Source organism: Microcebus murinus, chromosome 11 (genome assembly GCF_040939455.1).
Source record: "Microcebus murinus isolate Inina chromosome 11, M.murinus_Inina_mat1.0, whole genome shotgun sequence".
Lineage (NCBI taxonomy): Eukaryota > Metazoa > Chordata > Mammalia > Primates > Cheirogaleidae > Microcebus > Microcebus murinus.
Genome location: NC_134114.1, coordinates 84102788 through 84127991, shown reverse-complemented (window position 1 = coordinate 84127991; position 25204 = coordinate 84102788).

The following is a 25204-nucleotide window of genomic DNA, read 5'->3' as shown; positions in this document are numbered from 1 at the left end:
AAGTCCAGCTGCTGTAGTTTGAGCAGCGTCGTTGTTGTGACATGTGGTCAAGGATTGTATTGCAAGAGGATTGGCCTGTCTCTATTGGCCAATCTCAGCTGCTTAATCACAAGCATCCTCATCATTTCATCTAGTTGCTTGTAGTACATATCTGCTGTAATTAACTGATCAGGTTTCATGAAGCTGTAGTGGATAATACCAGCACTGGACCACCAAATAGACACCATTAGGGTTTTTTGGGGGTTTTTTTGATGAATATTCGGTTTCGGACTGTGTTTCGGCACTTCATCTTTATCCAACCATTGTGTTGAATGCTTGCAATTTATCAAAAAGGATCCGTTTTTCATCACATGTAACAATAAAGTGTAGATATGATTCCCCTTTATTTCATGACAGCAAAGAAAAGCAAGCTTTGAGAGGATTTCTTTTCTTACACTCGTTTAATTCATGTAGTACTCATCTATCCAGCTTCTTTACCTTGCCCATTGGTTTCAAATGGTCCAATATTGTTGGAATAGTAACTTCAAACCTCGCTGTAATTCATGCATAGGTTGAGTTGGATTCACTTCTGCTATGGCTTTCAGCTCATTATTATCCACTGTGATCTCAGGTCACCCATGTGGCTCATTGTTAAAATCAAAATCATCAGAATGGAACCTCTCAAACCATCGAGGTGGTGTGCATTCATTAGTCACATCCTTCCCAAACACTTTGTTGATATTTTGAGCTGTCTACACTTCATTCATTCCACGACAGACCTCATATTCAAAAATAACATGAATTTTTTACTTATCCATGGTTTCACAAAAATATACTGTAAAAAATTTTGAAAGATAATCACACACCAAAATATGTGTTTGAAAGACTGGGGATGTACCTTCACAATGAACATAAAACAAGAAGTGTCAAAACGAAATGTCAAAGATATCAATTGTCAAACTTACTACTTAAGGAAATAGGACACTTCATGTTTAATAACCTGAGTATTTTACCACATATGTAGAAATGAACATGTCTTATGGGACCTCCTGGCACCTCAGACACCCTGCAGAGAACTGTCTCTGGTGCAAGTGGGTGATTCTCCTTATGCATCCAACTCTCCTCATCAACATCTTTTCCCCCTGTCTCTGAGAACACTCAGAACAACAATCGCCCACCCAAACTGTATGGTCCCATCTTTAAGCTGATGTTTTGTCTCTGTCTCCACCTGGCACTCATTAACTATTTGGGTTTGTAGGGAAAAGGCAGAGTGAGTGGGATGGGAGTAGGGAGAAGATCTAGACCAGTAAAAGATGCAAGTTCTGATGGAGTTGGTAGGATTCCATCTGCACACGCTACCTCATCCATTGTGGTAGGCAAAATAATGCCCCCCACAAAGACGTCTGTATAATAAACCCTGGAATCTGTGAACATGTTACTTTACATGAAAAAATGGATGTGCAGATGTACAACCTTAGTTGTGCAATCTCCCCTGAGTTGGGGAGATTATCTTGGATGATCTGGGTAGGCCCACTCTGGTCACATTACTCATTACAAATGCAAGACGAAGCAAGAAGAGTGGGTGAGAGAGATGAGATGTGAGCAGGATCTGACCAGTCATCGCTGGCTTTGAGAATGGAAGAAGGGGCCATGACCCCAGGAATGCAGGTGGCCTCTGGAAGCTGGAAACATCCCTCAGTATAGAAATTGGGAACCTTAGTCCTGCACCTGAAGTGAAGTTATTCCAACAACTTGAAGGAGGAGAAAATGGATTATCCCTTACAAAAGAACACAGCTTGTGGACTTCTTGATTTTAGCTCACTGAGACCCACACTGGACTTCTGGACTACATAACTGTAAGATAATAAGTTTGCGTTGTTTTTAGGCACTGAGTTTGTGGTAATCTGTTACCGCAGTGATGTAAAGCTAATGCAGCCCTCTTCTCTCTTTTCTGATGATTACTCCCATTTACCTCTCCTCAGTTATTCCTCTGGCCTATCAAATGTTATTTACGATTGAAAATAATAGCAGCTTTTAATAAACATTTAAAATGTACAAGATCTGTTAATTAATAGATCTGTTACCTGCATTATTATATTTAATTTTCACAACAGCCATTCAGGTAGGTACTTATATTTTCCCCAGTTTACACTTGTCCAAACTAAGGCTTGATAGCTTGATGTTACATTATAATTAAATAAGTGATATGACCTAGATATCAACTGTGAATGCCTTACCCCTGAGACCCAAGTAAAAATAGCTGGAATGCTGACAGTTTCCCAGCCTGTGAAAATCCAAAGCCCTTTCCAGGAATTTTGTCATGTACAACACTTATGCTCTTTTGGCAGCTAATACAGCACAGAAGAAGTTTGAGAAGGGTGAGGGTTAACTCCTTCCTATCAAAACTTTCTATCAAGATATAACTAAAAGCAAGTCTCACCTAAAATTATACCACAAATACAAACATTTAATAAACAAGCATTTGTTAGCATGGAGGACCAACACAGTTCATAATCCTATAAATTAGAAAGTTCTAGTATTTTATCCCGTGAGGTGCTCCAACCATACCTTGTACAAAAGGTTCACTTAAGTAGACATGACTAATGAGTGGCACAGACATGACTTAGAGGTGGCACAGACAGCCATCAATCCTCCTAAACTAATGGCCAAACACAGGACTTCTTAAAGTTCAAGCTTGGATGGAGTGATGGTGAATTTTATCTGTCAACTGGACTGGACCACATATATCAAGATATTTGGTCAAACGTTATTCTGGGTGTTATCATGAGGGTGTTTTGGGCTGAGATTAACATTTAAATTGGTAGACTGAGTAAAGCAAATTGCCCTCCATATTGTGGGTGGTCTTCGCCCAATCAATTGAAGGCCTGAATAGAACCAAAAGATTGACGCTCCTTCAAGTAAGAGAGACTTCTTCCTACCTGATGGCATTTGAACAGAGACATTGTTTTTTTCCTGCATTTGGACTAGAACTGAAACATTTTTCCCTTCCTGGATCTTGGGCCTGCCCTGCTAGCCTTTGGACTGGAACTGCACCTTCCGCTCTCCTGGGTCTCCAGCCTGCCCACTTACCCTGCAGATCTTGAGACTTGCCACTTGTCTTGTGAGCCAATTCCTTATAATAAATCTTTCTCTCTCTCTCAGATATATATATATATATATATATATATAGCATTATAATATAGAATATAATATATGCTATATATGAAAAAAATTATATATGAGAAATAGAACCAATAGGATATATATATAGAGAGAGAGATTTTATTTGTGAAACAGAACCAAATGTGTGTGTGCGTGTGGGTGCATATACACACAAACACACACACACACACACACACACATATATATATTTGGTTGCTGACTGAATGTCGTTATGCAGTGTTATGCTATATATAAAGAGATTTTCATATATTTATATATACACACGCACATATATATAGTCCGCACTGTATAACAGCATTTTGATCAATGATAGACTGAATATATGACAGTGATGCCATAAGATTATGAGATGAAAAATTCATATCGCCTAGTGATGTCTTGATGCTGACCCTGTGTAGACCTAGGCTGATGTGTGTTTCTGCCTTAGTTTTTAACAAAAAGTTTAAAAAGCAAAAGAGAATTCTCTTAATAGAAAAATGCTTATAGAATAAAGATACAAAGAAAGGATATTTTTGTACAGCTTTACAGAGTATTTGTGTTTTAAGTTTACAAGAGGCAAAAAGTTAAAAAAAAGTAAAAGTTTATAAAGTAAAAAAGTCACAATGAGCTACAGTTTATTATTGAAGAAAGAAAATTATTTTTTAAAAAAAAATTAGTTTAGCGTAAGTGTACAGTGTTTATAAAGTCTACAGTCGTGCACAGTAATGTCTCAGGCCTTCACATTGGCTCACCACTCACTCACTGACTCACCCAAAGCAACTTCTAGTTCTGTAAGATCCATTCACGGTGAGTGCCCTGTACAGGTGTACCATTTTTTATCTTTTATACTGTAGTTTTACAGTACCTTTTCTATGTTTAGATGTGCTTAGATACACAAATACTTACCATTGTGTTACAGTTGCCCACAGTATTCAGTATAGTAACACGCTGCACAGGTGAGTAGCCTAGGAGCAATAGGCCATACCATATAGCCTAGGTGTGCAGTAGGCTGTACCACACAGGTCCGTGTAAGTACACTCTATAATATTTGAACAAGGACAAAATCACACACATACACATCCTATTCATTCTGGTTCTCTGGAGAACCCTTACTAATAATACAGATGTCATCCCTAAGAGTTCAGGCAATAATCCTTTCCAGAATTCTATACCTTGTTGTATTAGTTTCAAAGTCACAAAGCACCTCAAACTGGATGTCTTAAAATGACAAAAATTTATTCTGTCATAGTGCTAGAGACTAGAAGTCTGAGATCAAGGTGTCAGCAGGGCCGTGCTTCCTGTGAAACTCTGGGTAGATCCCTTCCATGCCTCTTCCTAGCCTGTGGTGGCAGCCTTCGATCCTGGGCAGTCCTTGCTTTGCAGCTGCGTAACTCCAATCTCTGCCTCCATCTTCAAGTGGCATTCTTTCTTTGTGTCTCTCTCTTCTCTTCTTGAAAATGGCCCACCTTACCTTGACTAACTAATTACATCTATTCCAAATAAGTTACTGGGGGTCAGGACTTTGATATATTTTGGGGGTGGGGGGGATATGATTCAGTCTCTGATATTTACTTATGTAATATTTCAGCCAATCAAGATATGTTGAGGACCTTTTAATTTCACCAATGAAATCAATTTTTCAAAATTTAACATGCTAATTAATCATTGCTTTCACCAAAGAAGGCCTATTTGATGTGCTAATTGTCACTGTTATGCTCAAAAGCCTCAGATGTTCATGGGATACAGAGCAGCTGTAGATAACAAGCTGGCTGACCACCCCTGCAGGGGGCATGATTAGGTCAATAGCCTACCTCTAGAGTTGAAGTTTAAACTGAAAGGGGCATACACAATATCGCACTGTCTATGCCAAAGTCCATCAAGGTCAATTGCAGACACTGTAACATGGGTACTGTGTCTTTTGCTCTACTTTGACTCAGTTGCAGATACATATTTCTCCATTAACAAATTCACTCATGAAAAGCATTTCTTTCACTTGATCAACTTTAGGCTGGCTCCTTCTCTTTTTACCTACATTTTTATTAGGAAAAAACCAAACTCCTCTCCTTGCTGCCTGCTTCTGTTGTTTTTGAGCATGCTCTTAGGGTGTCACTCTTTACTGCCTAACACTTTTCAAAATATATCCCTTCCAAACAAGTCCTTTTGGTCTTCCTCTGCGCGTGAGCATTTTAACCCAAGTCTGTCTGACTTTAGAGCCTGAGTTTTTAGCACAACATTGTACTGGATCACCTGTATTACACTATTTAACACCAAGAACAGCACAAGTGTAAATCAAGTACAGCACATCATGTAACTACTGCTAAGACTAGGAATATTTAGGTAAGACTTCATTACCAGCTATTTATTCAAGAGCAACTACATTACTGGATTTTATAGGGGACATTAAATGTAAAAAAAATAATTTTCAAAAAGTCCTTGCTTTTTTATTTAAATGGATTAGTCAGAAATATGAATATTAGAAATAACTGTAGAATGGTTTCAAGCAGGCTGTCAACAAATGGAATTTAAGGATATTCTGAGTATTGTCCTTCCACTGAACAGACAGACAATTCCGGGTGAGCCTCAATGCTTCACTGGCTTCCTCTGATGTTAGTAAATGGTCTCTCCTCCTTAACTAGTATGAGTATGGAGACTCTATAACTATATCTGTATCTGCATGAGAACATGCACATGCAAATAGACTCCCATTTGTCAACTATTGCTGTTGCTCAAATGATTCCCACCTTGTGGCTCCTACATATTTCTTTTCTTTTTTTTTTTGTTAAGAAGAAAGTTTTATTTTTCAAAAAGAAAATATATTTTATGTTTATTTATGTTCTTATCTTTAACAACATTATTTCTTTTTCTATAAAGATTTTAGTTTCTATCTGGCATCATTTTTTTTTTTACTATATAATGTTCCTGCCTCGAGTGGGGCAAATGCAATGTATGTAATCTAAACATTTGTACACCCATAATATGCTGAAAGAAAAAAGAATCAGATTTGACTTTTAACATAAGTTAACATAAACAACAAAGAAATAGGAACTGTAATGTTTTCAAGTAGGAATGCAATTCAAAATGTATATGAAAATTTGTACCTCATATATATTTTTTATTTTCTTACTTCACTCTAGTATGTACATAGGTGCTAATACAATAAAAATATTTGATGACAATAAAACAGTAATAATAGTAAAAATCTAAATAGCCAGTTTTAATACTAATGATATGATATCATAGATTATGATATCATAGACTATCAATAACTTCACAGAATATTAATACCATTTACAAATACAGGGACACTGAATCAATTTCTGAAATGTAATTAAATGTAAAAAAAGAGGTAATTTGGAACTGTTGATAGAGATTAAGCATCCATAATCTGAAAATGCAAAATCTGAAATTATGTGAAATCCAAAACGCACAAATATTCAATACAAACTTTCTTTCATGCACAAAATTATTAAAGATAATATATAGAATGACCTTCAGATCATGTCGCATAAAGTATATATAAGACATAAATACATTTTGTGTTTAGACTTATGTTTAGACTTCTATCCACAATAGAGCTCAAATATTTAAACATTCAAAAAAATCCTAAATCCAAACTTCTGGTCCCAAGTATTTTGGACATTCTAAGTGAGCTTGTGTGTCACTATGATGAGTATCAAAATACAACAGTCATCTGCCACATAAGTAGAAATCTCTGGGTACCTTTCAAGATAATCAGATTCAGTCATTGATCCAGCACTCAGAAACCTTATACTTTCCACTCATGTTGCTATAACCTTAGCATTAGCACCCATCATTTATTCTGAGTATGAAAAATTCACGATTGTGGTAAAAAACTGGATGATGCTTCAAGTTTCTCTGCCACTTAGATGGCTTTGTACTTGAAATATGGTTAAAATGATGCGCCTCTGAAATCTCTCTGCAGAGGCAGTTTTACAATACAAGAAGCAAATTCAAGTGCCATCAGGCAGCTGACACATGAGGGAAATGGACCAGCTGAGCGCTCTAGTGAACTTGGACATGCATGACCTTTCTAAAAACAGCAATCGTCTCTCATTTCCACCCAAGTGTTGCCAATAGCTATAAGTTGCCACTTAACCCAGTAATTTTAAGTGAAGCTAGAAATCTATACATTTTGTGTGAAATTTACAAGTATTAAATTTACAGCATAATTTCTTTGAAAAATGAAATCCATCTGCGATTTTGGTCCATTTGTTATGAAAAACCTCCAGTTTGCAACTAGTATTCTGCAGTGATAATTAAAACAAAGAACAAAAACCTCCCTACTGGTGTTCTATTCATTTTCTTTGCTTCACAAAGAAATCTGTTAAGGGCGTTTTAACTGTGGATTGCCTAAACTTATTTCAACATAAGATTTGTGTGTTTCCTTGTTGAGAAAGGTGTATGAGGACATGAGAGCTATTTTTTTTTAGTTTAGAGGAATACATTTGGGGAGACAATGGAAACTGACATCCTCTGGGTGATCTGACTCTATGTTCCCGAGAAGATGTTCCTTCCACGATGAAATGAGGTAAAGACTCAATGTTAAATTCTCTTTGAGTTGGTGTTTCCAGTAGCTTTAAAAATACCACCATTTTTTTTCAGTGAAAATAAGAATGAAAGCACCTTCTTAACTGTCTTTCATGAAATTTAAAAGACTAACAACTGGGACTAGGGGTAGGGGAAATGGGGAGTGACTGCTTAACAGGTACAGGGATTCTTTCTGGATTGATAAAAATGCATAATTAGTGGTAATTATTGCACACCATTTTGAAAGTACTGAAAGTCTGAATTATACGTTTTGTAATGATTAAAACAGTGAATTTTATGTAATGTGAATTTTACCTCAAGTTTTCAAAAAAGACCATTGCCATAGGGCCAAGAGGAATATTTACCTTCAGAGGGGCTGTGTTTCTAGGTGCTATAAACCTAATTGTGCCCCCTCCACCAATTCATATATTGAAACTCTAACCCCCAATGTCACAGCATTTGGAGACAGAGCTTTTAGGAGTAAGTCAGGTTAAATGAGGGCATAATGGTGCGGTCTTAATCCAATAGGATTGGTGGTCTTACAGGAGGATGGAGGGAGAGAGAAAGCTTTCCACTTGCATGCACCAAGAAAAGGCCATGTGAGCACACAATGAGATGAACAAGTCTGCAGAGCCAAGAAGAGCACCTTTACTAGAACCCAATGATGCTGGGACCCTAATCTCAGATTTCCAGCCTCCAGATCTGTGAGAAAATAGATTTCTGTTATTTAAGCCACCCAGTCTATGGTATTTTGTTATGGCAGCCCAAGCTAAGACAATAGGTTAGTTGAGTATTAGTCATTCTTTCTAACAACTCCTACCTGAGTGTCCGTAGAGAAAGCCACAGGAGAGTTCTGTGTTTCAAGGCAATGGAGGACATCCAAAGTTGTCAGGGAGTGGCTATGTGTTCCCATGGTGTTTCGTAGCATCGGTTTTTATGCACTGTTGAATGGAACTTATGGTTTGGACTCCGTGTCACATGTAGTTGCATCCTTTCCAAAATGCAGTTTTGATCAGAGCTCCACATGATGTGAGTAAGTCTGGGAAAGGATGGATGGTCTAAGTGGACTTTCAAAATTATTTTCAGTGCTTTTTATCCATCTGTTACCTCATAGTGCTATCCGCGGAATTTGTAAGCAATTAAAATTCAGCTTTGTCTATATGGATTGAGATCATTGGAGAAAGATAAGAACACTGATGAAAAAATAACCACCATTTTGCAAGGCCAGTATTAGCCTAAGCCATAACTCCTCATTGCTTCCAAGCCTCTTCCTTATCTTTTCAGGGTGTTTTCTATCATTCATGGTGCCAGCATGGTGCCATGTGGCCACTGCTTGCAGCACTGGGCAAGGACGCTTCTCTCACTAGGATATAGTCCAGTTATCAGTGTTACATGCTCAGTGTTACATTCACAGGTCACCCCCTGATGACCTCAGCAGCCGAAGAGCTACAACCCTTCTGAGGACGCCCAACATTAAGGAGCAGAGATTAAAGAAAGGACATGTTTATTCGGCTGGTTTTCCATATGGGTTTGTCCAACTAGGGGAAGATTGCCAAGTGTTTATGATGGCCCTGCTCTTCTGTAGTGTAAGTTACGCCATTGATACATGTAAGAAAAATTTTTGCAAATCCAGATGTTGCTAAGGACTTTTATTATTCACACTGCATCTGCCTCTCTAGATCTTATACTTATTTTTCCTACCCTAGGTTGTGAAGAAGGGAACACTAAGGCATTGAGAGAGCTTCAGGGGCCCATCACACCCCTGGGAGAGAAATAGGCTCTCCATCCCTTCAGAGTGAGGCTGGTACCCACACTGACTTGTCTTTTAAAACTGCTTTCCTTGAATATATAATAAAAATAATTGACTTTGAAAATTTCACATAAAATGTCACTTTACTAGCTTCCCCAGCTTCCCTTTATAAAAGTCAAGATAACTGAGCAGAATTATCAGTTCCTTGCCTATACTAGGCTTTTAAAAGTGTGAGATTTATATGTACTGTAATATATGCTAAAGGAGTTCCTATTCAATAATACCATATCATGAAATAAAATGGATAATCTTCTTTTTAAATTTTACTTTTAAGTTCAATTTTGATAGATATTATATTTTCATGTACCTATTACCAAAAAATGTGTAACATAAAAGAGTACACATTGAACATTCTCATTCTCATCTTTTCCTTTTCCTTGTAATCCATTTCCACTCAGGCAACCATTTGGAATCATTTTTTGTTTTCTCCAGAGCAGTGTTTCTCAATCTTTTTTTGTTGTTATTATTCCCCTAAGGAGACTTTTAAGACCTTTTTTCTGATTGCTCCCCCACCACCAATTTTACATCATTGTATATCTGTTTTTGTCTGTGCTTTATATACAAAAAGATTAACACTTTCTCCACCCAAGCAAGAATTAATTTTTGTCCTCTTGGGAGGTGATATCTCCCTATTGAGAATACATGTTGTCACATACATACATTATCATTAGAGATTATTGAGTTAAAAAGCAAAAAACAGAGCAGTACATTGGTTTTTTTGTTTTTTTTTTTTTTTTGACAGAGTCTCACTCTGTTGCCCAGGCTAGAGTGCCATGGTGTCAGCCTAGCTCACAGCAACCTCAAACTCTTGGGCTCAAGCGATCCTGCTGCCTCAGCCTCCCAAGTAGCTGGGACTACAAGCATGCAACACCATGCCCGGCTATTTTTTTCTATATATATTTTTATTTATCCATATAATTTCTTTCTATTTTTAGTAGAGACAGGGTTTCATACTTGCTCAGGCTAGTTGCGACTCCTAAGCTCAAATGATCCACATCCCAGAGTGCTAGGATTACAGGTGTGAGCCACCACGCCCAGCCTGCTTTTTTAACTCATTGTAATATTTCTGTAACATTACATTAAAAGTATTCTCATCTTTTTATGGATACATAGTATTTCATTTTCTAGATTTAAATTAATTTACCTATCCAGGACCCCAGTGATGGATGTTTAGGTTAATTCCAATCTTTTGTGCTTATAAAACATATTGTAATAAATAGGATCGTCCAGTATTGAGATTGTGGTAGATTAAAGATGCAATGATTTCTTTGGAAGTCCTTCATCAAGAAGTATTGTCTCATTTCCTTGAATCTTCATGAGCTGTGTGACTCATACTTGACCAAAAGGATATAGCAGTAATGTTTCTGTACTGGTTTCTGGGCCCAGAAATTGAGAGACTTTGTGTCTTAGAATACTTGCTATTCGGTCTAGTGGCCAAGGTGTGAAGAAGTCCAAATAGTCCCCATGGAGTGGTGCACCCAGAGAAGAACTGAGGATCCGAGGTGACAGCCCCAACACTCGCTTACTGGGCATGTATATAAGCCATCTGGGAAAGCAATGCTGCAATAACATCTTTATGTTATTCAACTGCTCATCACTATTTGGCATTAATTATGATTGCTTCTTGAAATACTCACTTTCCATTGATCCCATGACACTACATTCTCATAGTTTTTCTCTTATTTCTTTGGCTACCATTTCTTAAACTCATCACTGTTTTATTCTCTTGCCACCAAACTTTAAATTTTAGAGTTCCTTAAGTCTTGGTCCTAAAATTTCCTTTTTTCTTACTTACATATTCTCTCAATGCAAACTTACCTATGCCATATCTTCAACCATCTATAAAGAGACAGTTCCCAAATGTACATTTTCAGCACACACCTATTTCTGATTTCCAAATCTGTGTAACCAGTGTCTACCTCAACCTATTATACTAGGATATTTTATGGGTAGCTCACATCAGCACATACAAAAGAGAATTCAAATCTCTTTTTTTCCCAATGTAATCTACTTCAGTGAATGGCCCACTACCCAAAGAGAAACCTGAAAATCATTCTTTCTCTTATTCACTCTCCATGTCCAATCTATTACCAAGTCATCTTTATTTTAACTCTTATTTCTTCTTATGTTTTTTACTTTTATCTATCTCTACCAGCATTATTGTGTACCTAACCACCACCAATTCACCTGGGTACTACCATAGCCTTCTAACTGTTCCCAGGGCCCATTCTTGCCTCTCCCAAATCTATTTCCACCTTGAAGTCAGAGTGATCTCTTGAAATTGCAAACGAGATCTTATCATCCTTTGATTAAAAGTTTTTAATGACCATGCTCTCAGAAGCAATATCAAGATATTTATCATGTCTTCTAATGCCCTAACTGGTCTGGCATCCTGTTTACCTTAGCAAACTTCCTGTTGTGTCATCCTCCTCTTTCGTGGATAAGATGAACTCCACTGGCTATCTCTAGGTTTTGTAAACATGAAATGCCCCCACCTGACTGTCTTCCCGGTTATACTTTTCCGAGTTATAAACAAATAATTATGCCATTGGTAGTTTTCTATCTGTCTTCAGTAGATTGCAAGGTCTATATTGGAAGCCCTGTCTGTCATGTTCTGTTCCCAGAACGTAGCACAGAGCCTGGTACAGCAGTTACATAATAAAAGTTGATGAATAGATGAATAGGTAATCTTCTCCTGGCCTATGATTGATGAAAGATTTATAAATGTGTGAAAAGATATAGCACGGCCCAGGTAGACAATTTTTTAAGAACATGGCCAAGTGTTTTGCAACAGTCATATATCATGCATTCTCCCAATATTGCTGCCTGGAGTGAGAGACCCAGAGTAGGACTGCAGCTGCCCTGTGAGCCTTGCTATATTCTCTGGTGTTCCTTGGTGAAAGCTACAGTTTCCTTTCTTACATAGTGAAGTAGGTGCATATACTTAACTGGATTCCCTGCTATCTGACCTATGTCCTTGGAAATATTTCAATGACAATATGTTTTCTGCACCAGCCATGCCCCATCACCTATCCACCTACCTACTATTGAAGAAATTTACATGCTTTTTTGCATGGATAATTGCTGGAATCTAAGTCCATTGTGACTGTCTTCAGGGAGTTTTGATTCTTGTCCAAAATATAGACATCTCACCAATTATAATTTTCAAGTGAATTAATTCCCAGTGGGGGTGTACACAAAGAATTGCACATGATTATTTGCTTGTATAGTGTGACACTTAATGCATTTCTATTGATAAAATATGTATGCTCTCAAAATTTATCCATAATTTCCTAAAAATAAGTAGTTTTCACAGCTATTTAGAATATAAAATACAGTCATTATGTTAAAAGTGTAAATAAGAAAATCATCCTGTGTTTATGCATCATTTCATTCATTTCAATTTTGTGCTTGATTTTTTTTTTATTAAGATACAGTGTCTTGCTCTGTCACCCAGGCTGGAGTACAGTGGGGTAATCATAATTCACTGCAGCCTTGAGCTCCTGGATTCAAGTAATCCTCCTTGAACTAAAGAGCAAAGGCATGTGTCACAACACCCAGCTAATTCTTTTTTTTATTTTTTGTAGAGATGGAGTCGTGCTATGTTGCCCAGGCTGGTCCTGGCCTCAAGCAATCCTCCCACCTTAGCTTCCCAAAGTGCTGGGATTACAGGCATGAACCACCATGTGTAGCCATCAAATTTTTCACTTGATATTTGAATGATGTAATGTCATTTACACTATATATTACATATGCCAGAACTATAATAACTTTCTGGGTTGACTTCCAATTGTTAATAAAGCTTTTTGTAGGATATTTAGAATTTTACTGGGAAAATGATTAGGATTATCATTAATCAATATTTATTTATATTTATTTCATATCTACTACATGCAAGCAGCTGTTATTGGACATGATCCTCCATCTAAAGTAAAATGCTTCTCAGACTAGAGTCTAAGACTAATGAAAACCATTTCAAGTTGTTGTCTGCAGCAATATAGCAGCTGCTGTGTTCTCATAGTTCTGAAATCTAATCACAAAATGACACGGTTATGTTTGTTACAATTCTTTTGCTATTAAATGTAATACAAAGTGATAATTGATATAAGGGAGATCTGCAGAAGATACAATGATCACAGGGAAAAACGGAGCCTAACTAGCCCTGGGGAAATCAAGGAAAACTTCACTGAGAAGGTGATGCCTGCATTGAGTCTTCTAGGTGCACGGCATCAGTTTCCCTTTGTACTTAGCAACCCTCTCCCCTTTTGTATCAGTGGCTACCAGTGTCACTACCATGCCTTTCAGATTCAAGCATTCCATGCGCTAATCTGGGAGCAAAGACCTACTGCTTGGTACACACAGAAATTAGGGAGGGAACACCACATACCTGGCTGTTTCAAACCCACCCCATAGCAGTTGCTCTAGGAAACACTTCCTGATTTTTGTACTTGGAGCATCTGAGTTCAAGGTGCCTTTAGTGCTTCCTACTTTTAGAGCAGTTCACTTCTAAATGCATTCCAGGCTGTCGTTTCCTCCATTATTCTTTTCCCATCTGTTTCTTCCAAGGAATTCTCATAATTTTTTTTTTGTTTTCAGGATATTAAGATTTTTTTCTCTAATTTCTGGAATGACAGAGCACCATCTTGATCCTGTCTCCAGAGCATTCATTGTTGAAAGTTTTTATGAGCAGTGAACCATAAAATGATACATAAGATATGATACAAATGTTTCCAAAGTGTTTCTGGAAGCCTTATTTCTTTAATTCTTTACATTGGTATAATGCCTCTGAATACATAAAGCATTTTCTTATGAATTATCCATTCCTTCCTAACACAACGAGTTTTCACTTCACTCTTCTTAAACGTTGTCTGTTATAGGTTTGGTGATGAATATAAAATAAAGTTGGAAATATGGAATATGCACCTAGTTAGGGATTGCCCCGAAAAACAGGCAAAGAGATTTTTCTGTTGGATACTGATTGGAAGGTGAGTTCAGGACAGATTGAAAGAGTGACAGGCTGGACTCCAGGAGGCCAGCTAGGCAATTGCTGCAGTAATCTAAGTACTAACTGATGAGACTCAGGATTAAGACACAAATAGAATGAAGAAGAGGTATAAGTGAAAGAAATATCCCCAAGAAACTCATGGCAGGTCTTGGTGAAACATTGTCCACGAGTGTTAGAAAGAGGCAATCAAAGGGTATGCCAAGGTTTTCAGTGTAGTCTGAGGGAGACAGTGGCAGCATCTGTGGGGACAGAGAACTCAAAAGGAGTGACTCCTACTCCCCAGCTGCACACACACTCACACTGGTGCCTTGAAACAATTGCCATAAACCTTGAATTCAGTATAAGGTGATTTCATCTTGGACCCCATCCAAGAAAGCTTATTCCTGGAAGTCCTAGAAGGATTTCATTACAACATCATTTTTCACTTACAACATGATTGTGCAACATGCATGTAATAGGAGTAAGGCTCCAGAGTATTTGCTTGCCCTGAAAATTAGCCCAAAGACCTGACATCTGAAAGAAATTTGGGCGAGCCAATAAAGACAAATTGATGAGAAGTAAGAATGCTAATAAAATGTACAACGTGACCTGTGTGTTGATCCTGAATTAGTTTAGGTTTATGTTCACTGCCCTGAGAAACAACATTGCCATGGCACTGTTAGTAGGAGGATGACCTGATTAAAAAAGACTGGGCAGATAAAGTTGCCTGTGGGATGGTAGATATTTTTGGACTTCTCAGCAAGATTCCTGGAACCATTCTGTTTTCAGCATGGCCGGGCTTGACCTCCTCTTTCAGCCTTTGGAAGAATAAATACCTACAGGTATGGTGGAAGTAGCAGAGGAATGAGCTGGCAGGGAGCAAGGCTGTGCCTGGCTCCAAATCCCCAACAGATTTGTGAGCCCATTAGCATTGCCCTTTTAAGACCTGTCCCCCAACTCTCATCCCAACCCTCATCTCCCGTGAAGCAAGCCTCTAACAAGCTTCCAGCCTTGGTTTCCTAATTTACACTGAACAACAAGAGGAGGTACTGTAGGATTCCTGCCCCGGCATAAGCTCATCTCTGACTCAAATATTGACTTTTTTCCTTGGCAAAAATTATTTTTTTGTTCTGAAAGCAATTTCTCCTTTCTCAACTTTTTATCATTTCCCTTTCTATAGATGAATATTTTGCTGCAACATTTGAATTGTGCCTGGGATTTTTTTTTCTTTTTTTTTTTTTTTTGGTTATCTAGTACTGGTGTCTACCTTATGCTGTGAAGTCCCTTCCTGAGTATCTGGCAGCCAAAGACAAAAAAAAATCTTTGCTTAGAATGACTCCTTCTTAGATGATGTCTCTTCAGTGGGTGAGAGACAAGGAGCATGCTGTCTAAGCTATGATTTGAAATATTGGGAATGGCCTCTTTAACAATCATTTTCAATCCAAACAATTCACATGATATAAATCAACTCATGGTAAATGATATCAGAGGCATGTGGACAGCAGGATCTACCCCCATCTAGAGCTATGGAGTAGAAGGAAAAGGACTGTAGTCTTTTCCTGACTCAGTCATTTATATTTCATGACTAGTTTTTTGACTGGTTATTCACATATAAGCTTTCATTTTGCTTCAGCTTTCTTGGTGGGAAATGGGAATGAATTTGGAGGTTTATGTGAGGATCACTGTAGCACAGAAATGTTCCATGTACTCTCGGCGGTTGATGCTTTGCAAATATACATCTTATGTGGAATGTAAGGTCATGTGGGGCATTTTACAGTAATGGTGGGGGAAGCTTGTCTAGGAGTGACCAGATCAAGTTCTAGCCTTTTAACTGTCTTTGATTTTGGGTAAGATATTTAGTCTAAGACTCATATTCCTCATATGTAAAATAAATGAGTCAGATCTCGTGATGACCAAAGCCCCTACTAGCTCCGAAATCCTAAAGTCCCTTCACAAGAGTTACCCTACTCGCCCCAGTTGGGCACAGATACTCCCAGGACATATAGGATGAGAGGAGACCAATCTGGCTGCTCTGGACTTGGTAGGAGAGACCTGGGCTGTGGAAAAACAAGACCCTGCAGGTAGAGAAAGGTAAAAAGGAAACTTACTACAGAAGAGGGAGGGGAGTTTAGAAACAAGGGTCATAGACCTCTAACACAGTGGTTCTCAGACTTGAGGGTGCATCTGCATCTCCTGTGAGGCTTGTTAAAACACAAACTGTTGACCCTACCTCCAGAGTTTCAGATTCAGTGGGTCCAGTACAGTGCGTGGAAGTTTGCTTTTCTATCGAGTTCCCAGTGATGTCGGTGATGCTGGTTCCTGGGACCTCACTTTGAGAGCCGTTGCTCTATGTCATTTGCTCATTTTTAGGTATTGTAGCCTGAAGGTGAGCATTTTAGTTAGAAAGTGGACTCAAACAGTAGAAAATTGAATGGGCCATTTTTCATCTCCCTTAGAGCTGATTCCAGGCTTGGTATAAGAAGGGACTGACACTTCAGGCAGTGGCAGTTGTCACTTCCTATTGCTTTTATAGGAAGGTGGACAGCTGCTGGTTTCTTCTCTGCTGCCATCCATAGGACAATGGAAAATAGCATATGCATATGCATCCATTTATTTTTTCATTTAAAAAATATTTATTAAGTTCTTCCTGTGTCATAATCACTTTTCTAGAAGCTGAAAATCTAGTGATGAACAAGACTAATGAAAAATCTGTCTATTCGTGGAGCTTCTATTCCAGAGCATAGTGAAAAGAACTCAATTCCGCTGTCCTATGGAAGACAATTTAGTGATCACTCAGATATGTTTTACTTGGTTACCTGCTCTACACCCAACACTCTGATACACAGCTGAGGCCAGGGTAAGAATAACACATGATCCGTACACTCAAGAGGCCTACGGCTACTAGAGTCTGATTCCAGGAGTATCTATGCAGAATGTTCCATTTCTCAGTAAGTGCTAGGTTATATGATACTAATTTTAAGGTCAGTAGTTCAGAGGCAGGAGAAGCACCATGTGGGCTGGAGAACTACCAATCTGGCTTTTGAATTCTGCTCTCTCGCCTGTAACGAGCACAGCTCGGGCTCTCACTAAAGTCAATACTAGACAGCACCACGTGGCCCCAGTGCCTGGCATCCTTACTGCTCAGATAAACTTCTGGATGCAGTGAACTCTCTGGCCCACAACGTAGGGGTGACAGACCCTAGGCCAAGACTCCCACACGTCCTCTGGGCTGTCCTAGCCCTGCTTTCCAGGGAAACATGCAAGCCAGCTTCCATCTGTAAATGGAGCACATGTGCTTTGCGTTCTGCGGAAATTTCCTATTACAGCTGTGTTTTGTCATTGTGCAGCAGGATTTAACTAACAGGCCTCTGTAAACAGAAAAATCCGAGGTAAAATTACAAAGAGATGAAATTGAAACATACAGAAACAAAAGCAACTTTCAATCAAGACATGCTGAAGCTGGTATCAAACTTACAAAAGCAATCTAGCCTGGAGTAGACAGTTCTACGTGTTGAAAGTAGAATAATCAGTCTGCTAGTCATCCAATCGGTACTTCTTATCTTCTCTCTTTGTCAAAGGGAGGTTGAAAAGAGGACAAAGACTTTAGTTTAAACATTCTTTCGATGACTCTGGAACAAGTCATCAAACCCCCTTTGTCAAGTTTTAATGTCGTAAAATAGGCAAATTTGAATGCCCTGACACAAATCCACGTGGTGATTATTTGAGGTCCCAGTAGGCACTGTCAGGTGGTGAGGGAGTTGATCTAAGGGTGAATGCACTCCTTCTAGAAGAGGCAGTGTGCAAACTCATTAAGAGTGAGGGCTCTGGCATTCACACGGAGGTTGGTGACCTTCCCAACCTTTGCTCTTGGTCCCCCACCACATTGCCTCAAGCACTGTCCTTTATACAGAAGACCGAAGTCCAGAGCATCTGTCTGAGAATGAACTTATGTCTTAGGAGCTTCAATCTAAGGACCTGAGTTGGTTTCTTTTGTTGGCTTATTATGTATGTTCAGGGGTGAGTGTTATGTGTGGAAAAGGCTTTAGGCTGTGAAATGAGACACTTGGATCCTTTTCTGCTCTGACACTATGTGGATGACCATTATCCTCTCTGGGCATCACTATCCCTTTCTATAAAGATTTACTTAAAAAAAAAAATTTCATATTATTATAATCCCCTTGAAAACAGCTAGATTCGGTAGTCATTGGAGATGATTGTCCACGTGGACAGGCAGCATCCTAAGTGGAAACATCCTAGATCTTCCATCTTCCTACCTCGGTGGCAGGGGTACTAGGATGCAGCTAGCAAGGGAGGGAGGGACAAGATGGAGAGGCCCCTCCAGCCAGTGCTCAGCTAGTTAACCAAAGCCGTGCCCACAGGGTCTGGTCACACTCAGGTCCTCTCCAATAACACCAGAGAAATGCGAATGAAACAGGACTTTTGTGTCTTTACAAACACCCCTACAGCTGCAAATAGTTTTCTTTCATCTTTCTTTTTCCCTCCAAGCCGTCCTTGGTGTTCACTTTAACCTGATTTCACCTGCATGAAAGCATTACTGAGAAGGTTGGCCCTGTGTGGTCTGTCCTGGTCCTGCAACCCCTAGGGACGGCCTCGCGCGTGGGATCTGAGAGGCCTGTGTCCGAGGTGTTTTGCTTCTTAAATATTAATGAAATCAGCCTCTTCCAAGAATGTCCTCAAATCCCCTGAAGGTTCTTAGATGCTTCAGTTTGCATTTAGCTGTTTACATTAGCAAAGATTGTTGTACAAACAGGCGCTGGCGGCCTGTCAGTCAGGGCCCTGCTGGCTCCACTTCACAGAAAGACAAAGAAGTGTGAGTTAAATAAGCCCAGCAGGCATTTAACCTCTGGGTCTGGAAAAATCCTGACTCAAGGAGTAATTTGGGAGGTGGGACGGGAGACCCATTTGGTTCAAAACCTTGAAGTTCCCCAAACCAAAGCTGGTAAAGATAATGATTAGAGCTAATATTGATTAGTTACTATGTGCCAGCATCTGTCCTAGTAAACCCTAGAACAACTTATCATGTAGAAACATTTTATTTCTATTTTGCATGTGTGGAAACTGAGGCACAGAGAAAATATCTTGACCAAGTTTTAGAACTAATGTGCTGGTATGTACTCTGTCTCCAGATCCTATGTTTTTAACCATTATTCCACGTGACCCTGTGAAAATGTACTCCCTATAGGTTTGCAATTTGGCATAGACACATTTGGGAACAGTTTACTAATGCCTATTAAAATAAACTTATTGACCCCCTCAGCAATTCCACTTATTTGTGTCTACCTTTGAGAAATGCACCTACTCATTCACTGTGAATTATCGGCTGTTTTTATTAGTGAAAAATGCAGTCACCTAAATAGCTATTGGTAAGGATATAGATGAATAAACAACTGTTTATTCACACTGTGGAATATTACATAGCAATTGAAAAAGAATGAAACAAATGGTATGATGCCATTTACGTAAAAAACAAAAACAATACAATACTGCTTATTTTCACTGGATCTATATGGGTGTGAACAGATCTGGAAGAATATATACAGAATAGCAGTGGTTATTTCTGGGAAGGGACAGAAGAGTAGGTAAGAGGTAAAAGAGATAATAATCAGAGGGAGTCTGGCCTTGTCTGTAAAGTGTTCATTATTTTTCACATTTTATTATTCATTTTCATGCTTTACTTATGCAAATAAAATAAATAGAAATTGAGAGATAGATGTATCAATTAACTAACTGATTAAAAATATTTTTCATGTAGGATTTCAGCTCTGAAAAAAACCCCTGTAGGAATTGGGAATCACAGGATGGTTGGGCTAGAAGGAAGCTCAGAGATTTTCTAATCTAACTTGCATGTTTCGCTAATGGAGAAACCTCAGCTCAGGGAGGTTATGTAGCATGTGCACGGGCTCATGGAGAGTCCTCATCCCAGGGAGCCTGGGCCACAAGGCTTCTGACTCCCCGAGAGGCTCACACCCCTCACCATGAGCTTGTCAGTTAGTGTCCCACAGGCAAGGTGCTGCCTGACAGGACCAAGGGCAAGTTGGCCCGTGCTGGGGGCACTTGGTCCCCGAGCTATATTTACCCTCAGCACCAAGAGTTGCTGACTCTTCCCTCAAATCAGCCAGCCTTTGGCCAGATTTCTCACAGATATCACAATTCTCCCACATGCATATTCATTATGACGGAGAGTGTTTTTATATTTGAAACTACATTTTTCTTGTTTGTTTTGGGTGGCTGTGTGGCTTGGATTTTTGTTTTTAATTCTTCTTTGAGAAGAAAGAGAAGGAAAAATCCTACATTGCTTTCAGCTTGTGCAGCCTCCCCAGAGGTGTGAGATATAAACACAGTCTGTTTCCTGTATGGCTTTCCCAAGGGCACTGAAAATGTGCTATTTAATTGGCTCTTCCATGTCTTCAGTTCCTTGGTAAAACAGCAGACACAATCCTGAAATGAGAAAGAGCATCTGTGGCTGAATCATGGTGAGCAAGAGCAGCTCAGGAGAAAAGAGCAGCTTCCACATGCAGTTGCGACTTATATTAACCTTAAACAGAAATCAGTATTTAAGAAGTCTATATGGGGCCGAGGCACCCCCTTGCTTTTTCTTACACTCATCTCCCGCTGGGATCCAATCCAAGCCCAGGTATCTTGGCATGTTTTTAAGAAAAGCTTTGTTTGTTTTTATAGGAAGGAATAGTATAATCATCCTAGTGCTAGTTTCTGTTTAACACTTTTTTCGGGGGGGGGTGGGGGGATTGTCATTTTTTGTAAGTGACTTTATTTTTTAGGGCAGCTTTAGTTTTACAGAAAAACTGAGTGAAAAGCATAGAGAGTTCTCATATACAAGCCTTTCTGTCTCCCAAATTTTCCCTATTATTCATGTCTTGCATTGGTGTGATACATTTGTTACAACTCATGAGCCAATACTGATACATTATCATTAAGTAAGTCCATAGTTTACATTAGTGTTCACTCTTTGTGTTGTTTATTCTGTGGGTTTTGACAAATGTTGTCATGACATGACAAGTATTGTAAGTAGTTTCACTGCCCTAAAATCCCCGTGTTCCATATGTTCATCCCTGCCTCCCCACCTGCTAGCCCATGGCAACCACTGATCTTTCTACTATCTCTATAGTCTGTCTGTCCCAGAATGCCATATAGTTGGAATCATGCAGTGGACTTTTATTTTTAACATCAGGTTTATTAAGGTATTTAACCCTCTTTAGGCATATAGTTCTATGACTTTTAACAAGTGTATATAGTAGTATAACCACCACTACCACCATGACCACCACAACCAAGATATGGAATACCACCACCACTCAAGCCATGCCCTCATGCCCTTTCCTGTTAAGTTCTTCATGTACACTTTCAATCATTACAGCAAAGCTCTGAGGAAGGCACTCTTCCTATCTACTTTACAACAAAGAATCTAGGCACAGAGAGGTTTAATGATTTGCTCAAGATCACACAGTGACTAAAATGGTGGTGCCAAGATTTGAACTTTGGTGATCTGATTCTAGAGCCCATGTTCTTAATGTCTGCTTGCAACATCTTAATGTCCCGTTTGTACTCTCCAAAAATAATGACAGAGCGTTGAGTCATAGAACACAGTACTCTAAAGAAGACTTGCCTCCTAATTTTCTAGTAAAATACATATGGCCTCCAAAATCAGAAATAGCTTTCCAAAGGTCCCAAAGTCATTGATGGGCTGGAACTAAAATCCAGGACTCCCAACTTAAAATACAACTTCAATAGCATGCTTTGCTCCTAGCAGGCACTTCATAAATATCTGTTCATATGAAGTATATTTAAATTCTCAAAGGAAACAACGACAAACAGGGTGACTGTAAATCCTAGCAGATCTAAGATGCTGCATATCTCCAGGCTTTGAGGCCATGCCAGCCTTGGAGACTGCTCCCCTGGCCAGGATGTGAAGAAAGCCCAACACACCTTAGAAGATGTGGGGCAGTAACATAACATTGTGATAAACTCCAAGGCTCTCTTTGGGACTTTGACTAGGTAGCAAGAGATACAAAAAAGCAGAAGAAACATGAGAAGGTAGAATAATCACACAACACTCTTTTATTCTCGCTCTTCCTCACCTTCTACCACCATTTGGAAAAAAATTGTTACGGTTGATACTAAATCCCCTAAGGGATTCCCTCCCTTCTCTAGAACTCCCATTTTTCTGATGGAAAGCTCATTAGCAGATTGCCTGTCCCCCATGGAAGAAGAAATTCTTAGGAAGGGTATTTGTCTTAGTCCATTTGTGCATCTATAACAAAACACTTGAGACTAGGTAATTGATATAGAACAGAAATTTATTTCTCATAGTTCTAGAGGCTGGGAAGTCCAAAATCAAGGCAGCTGTAGGTTCAGTGTCTGGTGGGGGCCTTCTTGCTTTGTCCTCCCATGTCAGAAAGTGGAAGAGCAAAAAGGGCCAAAGCTAGTGTCTGCTAGCCCTTTCATAAGTCACTAATCTACTCAAGAGAGTGGAGCACTCAGGACTTAATCTCTTCCCCAAAGGCCCAACCTCTTAGTACCACCACAACGGGGATTAAGTTTCACCACGAAGTTTGGAGGGGGCACACCTTCAAACTACGACAATATTCATATCTTGTAGGATGTCATTTATTCCTTTAACATTTTATTTTATTTTACATTGACAAAAGTATATATATTTATCCTGTACACATGATGTTTTGAAATATATATCCATTGCGGAACGGCTAAATTGAGCTAATTAACATATACATTACTTCACCTAATTATCATTTTTTTTTGGTGAGAACGCTAAAAATTTTCTCTCTTAGCATTTTTCAAGAATACAATATATTGTTATTAACTATAGTCACCATGTTGCACAATAGAGCTCTTTAACTTATTCTTCCTATCTAACTGAAATTTTGCATCCTTTGACCAACATCTCCAACCTCCTCCCAAACCCCTGGCAACCACCACTCTACTCTCTACACTTTCACGTTCACTGCAGCCTATACACAACAGCCAAGCTCTAGAATCAACCTACGTGTCTGTCAACAGACAAATGGATAAAGAATATGTGGTGTGTATAACACACACACACACACACACACACACACACACACACACACAGAATAGTATTCAACTTTAAAAAGGAATGAAATCCTGTCATTTGTGACAATATAGATGAGCCTAGAAGGACATTATGTGATATAAGCCAGGCACAGACAGACAGGCAAATACCACATGATCTCACTTATATGTGGAATCTAAAGAGGTTGATCTCATTAAGTTTTAATCATAAATATTTAGTGAGGGAAGGAAGGCTAAAAGTTCTAAAGTCTCTGACAATATTTATGTAAGCAGATAATGACGGCTTGTTGTAAAACATATTAGTATGGATGGGACTTTTGTTTCTTTCAAATTAAACTTTTCCTAAACCAGAGCTGAAATAATCAAAAAGGTTTCCTTTTTAAGTGATAGGTATTGGAATTGAAATTAATTTATTAAGTAACAGTGTTTGTGGATTGGCTACTGTCAGGAAAGGAACATCAACGTGGAAAGAGGAAGGAGTATAATTAACAAATTCTGCAACTTTCAACTAGCATATAAATGAGAAAATAGCCAGCAAACAGCTAGTGAACAACCAGATGCTCTAGGGCAGGGGTCCTTAAACTTTTTAAACAGGGGGCCAATTCACTGTCCCTCAGACCGTTGGAGGGCCATTGGAGAGTGGGGCGCACATTCCACACATGCGCACTGTGGGCCCTGGACGAGTGGGCTGCTAAGGAGGACAGGCAGCGGCGGCAAAAATACCCAGCAGGCCGGATAAATGTCCTAGGCAGGCCACATGCGGCCAGCGGGCTGTAGTTTGAGGACCCCTACTCTAGGGTTAGGGCAAGGGCAGTTCAAAGAGAAGAAAATTCTGTTGGATATACTAGAATATCTGCAGAAAGCTTCATGCAGCTTGACTACATCATAAAGATGAGCCGGATTTAAGTAAGTGGCTGGAACAGTCCCTGGTACATAGAAGGCTCTCAATAAATATTTGTTTAAGAAAAAAAAGAAAGAAAATACATATCTCATGGGTAGAACACTGTGGGCAGAGATGCAGAGGTGGAACTGAGCACAGTCAGTGTGATGCAGAAGAAACTAGAACTTGGACATGGCAGGTGTAGTAGCACTGTAGACTGTAGTGACTCAGAAGGGAAATGACATTTACTGACAACTTCCATGTGTCCAAGATCACAAATAGGGCCAATTATCTCACTGGAGCCTCACAATAACCTTCAGATAAGACTCCTTCCCATCTCTATTTCTTACATGTGACTATTTAAGCTTCACGTGGTAAGGAAATTTGTTCGAGGTCACACACACAGTGATGAATAGATTAGTAATTCAAACCCTGTTCTGTCAAACTCTGAAAACATCATTCTTTCTGCTGCATCACAATATTTCTTACAGAACTGATGTGATAAAGCCCAGACACCCTCTATCAGTTATACAAGAGAGAAAAAGGAAATGTAATGATGTAGAGAATTGTTCACAGTGTTAACATATTTAAGACAGGGTAGTAAAAGAACAGAATGAAAGTAGAGGGCCCAGCTACAAAGGCTGAACTGAATAGTGGCATCAATACTGGGAAGATCAAATATAAATGTTATTTGAAACAAACCAAAGCAGCAAGACTTAGGAACTGGTTGGACATAAGTGATGAAGAGGAT